We start from the raw sequence: 11,170 nt of genomic DNA, 5'->3' as shown, positions 1-11,170 counted from the left end.
ATATTAATATTATACTTATGTCAAGTACAAGTATTATTATTATTATTATTATTAAAATTATGTAGCAACTTATGGTTAAAAATAATTTCATTCATTCATGTATATACAAATGTATTTTTTTTTTTAATTTTTGGATTAAATATATTTACTGTATTTAATCATTATCGTCATTATTATAATTTACAAAAAAAAATTTGCTTTGTTTCTTTATTTCTAATTTATAAGATAATTTATTGTCCAGTAAAATTATATCTAATTTTCAGGAAATTCAAATCTTTATGTAGTTATCAATTTTCAATTTTATACAGAATATTTGGCTAATCAAACTAAACATTGAACGCTGCATTAAATAAGCTATTTTTGTTTTTTTGATATATGTATACGCAGACGACCAATAAAATGAAATACCGAAAAATAAAAATAAAAAAACCTCGAAAATTTTGAACTGTGGGGCTGGTTTTTCATAAAAAAATGTGGTGTTCATTTTTAAAGATGGTTAAATTTGCAACAATTTGAGACCAAGCCAGTTTTTATAGGACCAATAGTTTCGGAAATACAGCTTTTCAAAGTTTATCTATTTTTTAAGTTACATGATTTTTCGCAAATTTTCTTCTTGTAAACCGTTAGAGATAGATCAAAAGTTTAAGTTTGTATTAAATGTTCATGATAAAACATAAAGAACTTCCGTTTGAAAATTTTTTTCGAAAACATCATTGTTTAGCCGTGATATTCAAAAATTTTCGAAAAACAAATAAATACTTGTATTTTTATAAACCCTTCTAATTTATAAAAAAAAAATAAAACTAATACAAGCACTGACATTCAAAATTTTCTATACAGAGATCAACTCAGTTAATTGTTTGTAATATTTTAAGACAACATTTTTTACAATTAAAAATTTGCGAAAAAACGTGTAACTTGAAAAAGAGACAAACTATATAAAAACTGTCTATCTCAAATTGTTGAAAATTTAACCTTCTTTAAAAATGAAAATCACAATTTTTTATGAAAAGGTCAAAATCGTCAAAGTGAAGTAAGGTCAAATTTTTCAAGATTTTTTAATTTTTCGGTTTGATCCGGTCGTCTGCCGAGGTAGAAAATTTGGATTTTACATTGCAAACAACATATCAAAAAAACAAAAATATCTGATATGATGCAGCGTTCACTTTTCATGTTTAAATTGAGTGAATTACATACAGAGAGTGTTCCGTATGTACCGCACACTTTTGTTGCATTAGATAGAAAATAAAATTTAAGACGAGTCCTGTTCCATTTTTTGATCCGATACGATGCACGGATAGTTAGCTATTTATTAAAATAGGCAGCCAATTAGAAGCATTATAACTAAAAATTAAAACGAATCGACTTTGACTGAGACTGACTAATTAATGATTTTTGATAGATTAAAAATAAATTATTAAATAATTATTATTGTTAGTAACAAAAAAAAAAAGAAAATATTAAGTATTCAGTTTGAGCAGAGTCGAGAGCTTTCAACTAGCGGCCTGAATATATTCGGATATTCAATCATATAACTAGTCAAATGACTTGGATCGATAACGTAGTCGTTAAGTCAGTCATCTTTTGGTGAGCAGGGATTCCAAAAATGTAGTTGTAAGTCTGCTGCGAATCAGTGTTGCAATATTAGATGTGCTTGTTTTAAAAACTAAAGTTCTTTGCGGGTCAAAATACCATGGAAGTTTAATTTGCGTTAACAAATAATTTTGTAATAGATGAAGAAACGCAGGAATGGAATGTAACCGAACGGTGAGTCTCACTTAGGGGCGTGAGGCAGGGTATCATTGTGTCAGAGAGTGAGAGAGTATTATACAAATGTGTAATGACAATATGTTTAAACCGCAGCCAATCAAAAACAGTCAGTAAGAAGATTCCCTTGCTAGCTTGCTGCTTTTTGTATACTGTGGTACAAAAATGTTCCACAAACTGAATGAAATCATGAGTTTCTTGTTGAAAATTTTTCAATTTACTAGTGGGCAGATAAAATTTACAATTCTAAAATATAGAATATCAACTGTTCGAGCGGGAATACTAAAACTCACAATTAATTACTATCATTTCGCTTTTTTCGTATCTCTACAGGGGGGTGACCACTATCCTGCCTCTCTTTGTGATGCCGTTGGTTAAGGTAATATATATAGACCTATTATCCTACCGTTGATGACTTCATCATTATTTCACCTAGTTACCTCAAGATGGAATTCAAAATTATGAATCAAGTCTCAAATCTGAGTTATATTACTAGAGTCCCGTTCGCTCTAATCGACGGGGTGAGAATAAGACCATCTATAAATACCAGAGAAAGTATAGAGTTGAAGTATTTCCAGCTTTTAACTAGGCGTTTAGCATCATATTATTAGTTCTTTTTCTAGAACATTATTTTTTAATATAGAATTAACTTCACAGTAAGCAAATGCTACTAATTTGTACTAATTGCTGCAAATGATGAAAAAGAAAATTTTATTTATTTCTTATTTTGTATCAAAAAATAAAAAATTGTTTTTATGACGGACTAAAAAGTATAAAATAATTAATAGCTATTAAAATACTTAAAAAAAATTTGAATAGCTATTTCTTCAAACTTACCTATTTCTTTCGATAAAAACGAGAGTAGAATAAAAAATTCGAAAAACAATTTCTTTTACAGGTCCTGATCTTAAAAATTATCTCACCTAACATTTATTTTTCCTTTAAGTAAGAAGTCTCAGTTTATGTCAAATAACGCATGGAAACCAAAGTTTCCTTATATTTCACTGAGTCTCATTAGCACGTTTGAAGCTCAAATACTTTTTCGTTATGGAAATTTGTTTTCTCACAGAGCCAAAGAGCCAAAATCTGGGTATGCCTTTGACAACGAATTAATATAATAAGTCCTGCTGTCCGTTCTATAAATCTACCTTAGAGAGAAATATGCTCTACAATCCCATAATATTTGCCTTAAATTCATTAATTTTTTTCTATTTGAAATTTTTTAAAAGATAGCAATTCACAATTGAAAGATTAAAAGCAAAATGACTGACGCCTGATTTTAAAATCCGTAACTATCGCTAGCTAGGTTTATTAATGTTCATTGGTATATCTAACCTAACTAACTTAAAAAAAATTAATACTGAAAACATTTTTAAATTACTATTTTTTCTCTAAGCTATTTTAAGTTATCATTTCATATTTCTTACTAATTTATATGTAATCGGTTACACCTACCTTATAAATTCGCAAGTGCTGACATCTACGTTGGTTTTTAATTGCGAATTAACAAAAATGCTATTTACAGCGGGATATTTTGTGTTACTAACATCCCTCAAAAATTTCAAATTTCGGATTCAAAATAAACATTCTTAAAAATAATTCAGGGATTCACTTCTTAAATGCTTCCTTCAAATAGAGAGTCTGTTTTGCCAAAATTTTATAGAAATTGGCACCGTTTAGAAGACAAAAGCACTTGAAATAACATAGTGAATCCGAAATTTACGATTCATGAATCCAACTTTTATATCAGGAATGTTTTATAGATATTTACACCCATTTATTTTTAGGTGTTTTGTATTGTCATGTACCCATTTTTTGTAAATGGGGGTTTGTGTTAGTTTAACCCATAGAAATATTATAAGAACAGAGTACACTAGAGAACAGTGAAAGTGTCCGCAGATAAGAACGCTGGCGAGCTACCATATCATTTTCTCTATGGTGACGTCATCATATGATACATAGAGAGAGATACGGTAGCTCGGCAGAGTTCTCTCTCATACCTGCAGACATTGTCACTTATGGCTACTCACGCACTCTATTCATATAATGTCTGTACTGTTTAACCCACTTCTTGAGCCTTTGCGACTTTCTATTTGAATTTTTTTTTTCTTTTTTTGAGTCACTTCTAGGCTAGATTTAACATTTTATTTACAGGCTAGTGTTTGAACATACTGTACAATATTTCATTAAACAAGTGAAAACATTTCAACACTTCAACAGAATCGAGGTTCCACAAAACTCTTAAATTTGTATTGGATGAGCTTTTATAACAAATTATATGAATTTCAAGTTCCCTAGAAATAAAAAACAACATACATTTTTAATTAGCGTGATTTATTAAAATACGATCCAATAAAATATCAATATTATTTTCTATATCATTTGGCTTAAAAAAAAAAATTCATTTTCATTAATTTTAAGAAATAATAATTTTAAAAATAATTGAGATATTTTTAATTATTAAATAAAAACTAAAACATAATGTACATTCAATACTAGAAAATATTATCTATTTGACAAACGATAACGGGTACCGAGCAAGCACTTTATTTCGCTGGTGCGTAGGAGAGGTACTGATTTAAGCATTTTATTCCAAACCAAAAAAATTAAGTTGGCACAAACAAAACAAATATTTATACTGTATTCGTGGGGTTTGATTATATTCATATCATTCATAAGCTCTTGATTATCATACTATAGACCACGACCATTCCTAAAAAACTTAATTGCTCCACCGTTGAGGCTTTGTATATGTCCTCTTTATGTCTTGTTGTACAACGAAAGAAAGTTAAGAAAATTCTGGATAACGAAGCGTTCACTTTAAGTAGGCACGGAAAATTTTTGATTACGTCCATAAGCTTGAAATTGATGGACATTCCTTTATTTTATTATTCTAACGAAAAGGATCACCTAATAACAAATTTAAAAATCATTAATTTTAATATTGGACGCAATAATTTTTCATACATTATTCGATGATTTTCATTGTTAGAATAACAAAAACGGATATTTATCAAATTCAAGCTTGTGGGCATATTTCAAACTACGTAATCGAGAATTTTCCAACAGGGCACAAGAAGTTGTCCAACAGGGCATAAAGGACACATACACAAAATTGAGATTTTGTAATAAATAAATTTTGTTTGAGTAAGTAATTACAAAGTTGATTATGCGTGTGCCTGTGAACTATGATAATCTAGGCAGACTCTGATTATAGACCTTATGATATCGAAAACTTTGTTTACCATTTTCAGGTTTTTAATCTTTATTTGACCAAAATCAGATCTTATGCCAATATTTTTTGCATAAGATCTGATCTGAAAAAAAAAAACTTTTGAACCAATAGTCTAAGAGACGGTATAAGATCGAACTATACCCATGTGATAACCAGACGAGCCGTATTTTTAATGAAATTTTATTGGTTTTTAAACACTCCTATCATAATTTTTGTATTGAAAAGTGTTCGTAGCTTTTTTTTTTTAAATTAATTTTAATCCATTTTCCCATGAACAGTTTTTTGCAGGCAAGCCTGTACCATTATTTTCGTAATTAAATTATCTTTCTTCTGATACCAATTTCAATTGGTTAACAGAAGGTAAGTACAACGGTAACTACAACGATCTGATAACCAATTGAAATTGGTATCAGAAGAAATATATTTTAGTTACAAGAATAATGGCATAAGCTTGCCTGCAAAAAAACCGTTAATGGAAAAATTGATGTGTCTCATCTGGTTGTGTCTCGTCAGATGGATGAAGTTCCATCTTACAACGTCTTTTGTACTACTAATTCGACATTTTAAGTATACAAATTCGCTTATGCTTTGAACGGTTTGGTTCAAAATGCGTAAGTCAGCATTCATTTTCTCCTTAAATTATAAATTTCAACAAAATATAGAGGATAGACATAAGGAGTTCTCTCTTATATGAATCTCTAGTGAAAAATCTGACACTTCAATGCATCCGATACAGGTTCAATAAACGACTAGAATGTCGCTAGGAAACTATCAGGATCAGATATGAAGTTAGCAGTTTTAGTATCGATATAAAATGCTGATATTTCAAGTATAGCATCATGAAGACTAGAGAAGGATATCTATGGTCATGTAAACAAATGCCTGTCACAAATAAGATGTCAGTAGTTCCGTTTGCACCTTGATTTCTCCCGCTTGAGTTTGGTCTCTTTTTCTAGTCTCCATGTATGGCATGTTCGATTCGAAATGCCCTAATTTAAAACATTTATACTAAACATAATAATTAATCAAAATAATAATTTAATAGGATGGTAGATTAGCTGTTTAAAATGTCATATCAAGTTCAATTTTATTTCAAGTGCTGAAAATTGAAGAAATGAGAAATTTAAAAAACCTGCAAAAAGAATGCTGAAATGCACAAAACGTATGACAGTTTGCAGTAGGAGAGTCCTTAAGCCTGCATACTACCACACAGTTTTTAGTTTTTCTACATTCGTTACCATTTTACAACTTTTTTTCAAATCATTCAATTTCTTCGGTTGGAGCACCTGAATTAAAAATAAATTGGATATACCATTTAGTCGCGTAAAGGAAATAACATAGAGTCGCGTTCCTTTTTATATATTGTTTAAAATCAGAAACCTTTCAGAGGGGGGAAATTATCTGGAGGGGAAAAGGCAATGTCCCGACTAGTTTATCAACGCCCAGCCTAAATCGCTAATGATGAAGTTTGAAATTTCGAGAGGATATTGATTTTATATTGTGGGTGTCATTTCAGAAAAGATTTTTCGAAATTTGTGCTGTGCCTAAGAGTGAAATAGGGGATGGAAGTTTGTATGCAAATATATACTAATCTTCATTTTACAGTTTTCTAAAACCGATTTTGAAAATTCTTTCACCTATAAAATTCTGCATTAATAGAAAATAACATAGGTTGTATTTTATTTTCAAAAAATTAAGGGTCCGCATCAAAAGTAAAAATCATTAAAAAATGATACTGACATTTTTGAGTTCACTACTTAACCGATTAAAACATTTTTCACCTACATAATGCTACACTATCACCAATTACCATGGGTTATATTTTATTTTCAAAAAAATTAGGGTTCCACACCAAAAGTTAAATTTAATTTTTATTGTTAGTAAGTTAAAATACATTTTTTGCAGAAATGCATTTTTATATAAGTTGCACAAATATTGTTTTATTTATTTAAATATTGTAGTGCGAATCCCTAATTATTTTGAAAAGAAAATACGGCCATGTCACTTGCTGATAATGTAGCATTCTCTAGATGAATAATTTTTAAAATTTTATGTAGTGAACTCAAAAATGTCGGTTTCACTATTTAACGGACTTTACTTTTGGTGCAGAGCCCTAATTATTTTGAAAACTGAATATAGCTCATGTTACTTGCTGATAGTGTACTACTCTATAGGTGAAATAATTTTTTAAATCGGTTAAATAGTGAACTCATTTGTATATATTTTCATACAAACTTTTATCGCCTTTTACACTCCTTTATGAATTTCAAAAAATCCTTTCTTAAATAACACCTACAGTATAAAAACAATATCGTCTCGAAATTTGAAACTTCTATCATTAGCGATTAAGGTTGGGTATCGATATATCAGTCGGGACATTGCCTTCTCCCCCTCCAGATTACTCCCACCCCTCTGAAATATTTCTGATTTTAAATAATATACAAAAAAGAATCATTTTTTAAAAATTCATTAAAATCAGAGCTGTTATTGAGTACTCCTGAGTAAAAGCATTCATTGATGCGACTAAAATTAAACTGTAAATTTTTATATTTCTTATAACCGTTTAATATCTAAGAAAATTAGAGTGAAATTAAGTATCATGTATAAGTTCCATATTTTTGTACATTGAGAAAACTACTTATTTCTATTCCCATACAAATATGTGAATAGAAAAAACTAAAATACAGGAAAATCTATTTGAATACGTTTTCTTTTTTAAAGTACATATTGTTTGCACTTTGGTGAGTTAACCAACCAATTATAGCCTCAAAAATTCTCTTAACAATCCACCGTATACAGTTTTTGACCTACACTTTGGCATTCAATGTTGGTTTTTGACACAAAGCTTCCTTGGGCATACAAAACCTTGTCCTGAGTACGACTTGTAATGGCGAACTGAAACAATCATTTTTCGAGATGAAAATTAATATTTTTATTAATTGTTAATTCAGTATAAAAGGTCTTTTTATATTGTTTTGTGTGTGATTTAGATGACTCTAAAAGTTAAAACTTTAGCCTTCAAGTGTAAATTAATAAATTTTATTATATCAAGAGCTGAGGTTGCTAAATTTTTATCTTAAGTTGGAATTATGGTAGTAAAACATATCAATAGAGAATTTAGGAAACACTACGCTTAATTGGTTGTCCGCAAATGTTGGCTTTAAAATTTTGCTTAAATGAAAGGTGGTATAACTTTTAAACCCATTATTTGCGGATATTAAATTAAACGTACAGTAAGTGTTTACTGACTGCTTTCGGTAGGTTTTAATCCGAGAAGTTTCAGCTTAGGATCAAAACTTGACAGACTTGGATTTTTCGAAAAATCGGGGTTTCTAGATTTTCTCAACTCTCCATAACACGCCCTACTCAGATTCAAGTACTATTATGCCACTAGGAATTTTTTTTTGCCATAAATAAACCTTCCCTTTTTTTCATTAGAATAGTATTATTTATTTAAAAAATATAAATTTTTAAAATTGATCTCAATATATTATTTAGTGAGATAGATTAGTACATTATATAAACTGGTATTAACCTTCAAAAATAGGTAAATATCGACTTATTTTTGTAGGTTAATACCAGTTAACTTACATACTTCCATGACCCGGGCTCCCGTAAACAATAAAATTTATTGTTTCATAATTAAAACAAGTGAAAACAAACAATTGACTGAGTTAATTGTTGAAATACCATGCATAGTCAGTGTTGATTTCTTTATCACATTACACATACAAACATGTGACACATACATAACTGATAATCAAGTATAGTACATATTATAAAATTTCCGCCTAATTGGCGCTCTCACGGGTAAACAGTAATGTTTACGAAAAAAATGTTTCAAACAAAAGTTGTTTAATTTTTTATAACGAACATTTTTTACATTTTTTTAACTTTTGTTCTATCTCTAACGGTTTACAAGATGGGTCCTACGGACCCATCTCACTTTTTAAGTCCTGAGTACGCTGTAAAAATTTCAGCTCAATATTTTTTTCGTTTTTGAGTTATCGTGTCCACAGACGGACGGACGGACAACCGGAAATGGACTAATTAGATGATTTTATGAACACCTATGACAAAATTTTTTCCTAGCATCATTATTTTTAAGCGTTACAAACTTGGGACTAAACTTAATATACTATGTATATTTCATATATACATGGTATAATAATTGTGCATGGACGTCGCATTTCAAAACTCATTGCAAAATTATATGCGCGTCAATTCGTTGTCTATAAATAAAATAAAACAACATTCGGGTACTATACGATTATTTGAGCTTTTTATGCTAATATACAGAGTGGACCATTTTAATATAATATGGCTAAGAATTCGTTTTGTAGTTAACAAATCAAAAAATAACTTAAGACAAAAGTTGCAGAGCTTGTTGGGGGGACAGCATATTACGACATCAGATTGGGCCTAGTTCTCCGGGTTGCTTCAATAGTCAACTTAGATCCTAAACAGTAAGAAATAGAATAACAATTTAAATTAGAAAGTTGATCCAAATAAAAAAACTAACATTTCTTAATTTAAAACATTTTTTCGAAAATCGTTAGAATTCGGAGGAAATGCGACTTAAAAATATACCATTTTTGCATTTAATAGAGAGAAAACAACGCCGTCGATTAATACCAATATTATATCGAAAATATCTGAATTAAACGATTGTACGTACGCGCAATAATTTTGCATAAAGTTTTGGAATGCGCAATTATTTTAATTATGAAACAATAAATTTTATTGTTTACGGATGACCGGGTCACAGAGAGAGTTAAATGTTATAAACCTTCAAAAACAACAATTTTAGTTAAATCTGATAATTTCCATTCACTTTTACCTACATTTGAATTACTTTTTTGTATGACGAAAATTTAATCTATTTTCATGTATTATAACGATGATAGAGAATAGAAAATTGAAACCAATTAAATGGCGTCCGAATTATTTACTTCCCCTTCAATTCTGAGCGAATTTTATAACATGACAAAAAATCGAGAGTTTCTTCTTTTAACAATTTAGTTATAAAAAGTGAAAACAAACAATTGACTGAGTTAATTGTTGAAATACCATGTAAGTAACATACATATTATATAATTTGCGCCTCATTTAAGCTCTAACGGGGAAACAGTGATGTTTACGAAAAAATGTTTCAAACAAAAGTTGTTTATTTTTGGATAAGGAACATTTTTTATATTTAAAAAGTTTTGTTCTATCTCTAACGGTTTACAAACCTCGAACCTCACTTTCCTGTCTTGAGCACGCAATAAAAATTTCGACTTGATATCTTTTTTCGTTTTTGAGTTATCGTGTTGACAAACAGACAACCGAAAATGGACTAACTAGGTGATTTTATGAACACCTACATCAAAATTTCTTTGATAGCATCAATATTTTTAAGCGTTACAAACTTGGGACTAAACTTTATTTACCTTGATATATTTCATATATACATGGTATAAAAATAAGTATTTTAGAATTTAACAAAGCTTTAAAGACTTCTAGAAGCTTAGTAGAATATTATTTGGTAGTGTAGTCAAATTAAATATGGGAGAGTATAAATTTAGTTTAATTCGGTTTAAATGTTTTAGAAACATACAATCGAATTTATAGCATTGTTCATACTCTCCCATATTTAAGGAGCCATTCTTCTACACTTCTGAATATTGTAATTGAAATTAATACAAAATAGGTACTTAGTTTTCTACGAATATAGTACAAGCTCCTAAACCTCACGATATTATGATAATTTTTATACCCTGTAAAAGAAATATATCAGATTGAGAGATTTAATTTTATAACGCTTAGATTTAGTGATGCTATAAACAAAATTTAGGAGTTTATAAAATCACATAATTAGTCAAATTTTGTTAGCCCATCTTCACGATAAATCAAAACCGAAAAGAGATATCGAGTTGAAATTTTTATAGAGTACTAGGGACGTAAAAAGTGATTTAACTTCGAAAACGAGGAACATAGTTCACTTGGCTCATTAATCCGCAGAACTTCTCTTGTAAACCATTAGATGGAACTAGTTTTAGTTTCCTTTTTTTCAAAACTATAATAGTATAGGGGACTAGCTTGTCTATCGAAAAGTGATCACGGCTATTTTTAATTAAATTAATTTTAATCAATGTTTTCCATGAGCGGTTTTTTGCTGGCAAGCCT

The sequence above is a fragment of the Chrysoperla carnea genome, chromosome 5 (genome assembly GCF_905475395.1).
Source record: "Chrysoperla carnea chromosome 5, inChrCarn1.1, whole genome shotgun sequence".
NCBI classification, from domain to species: Eukaryota; Metazoa; Arthropoda; class Insecta; order Neuroptera; family Chrysopidae; genus Chrysoperla; species Chrysoperla carnea.
Note: the sequence above shows the minus strand (reverse complement) of the source record.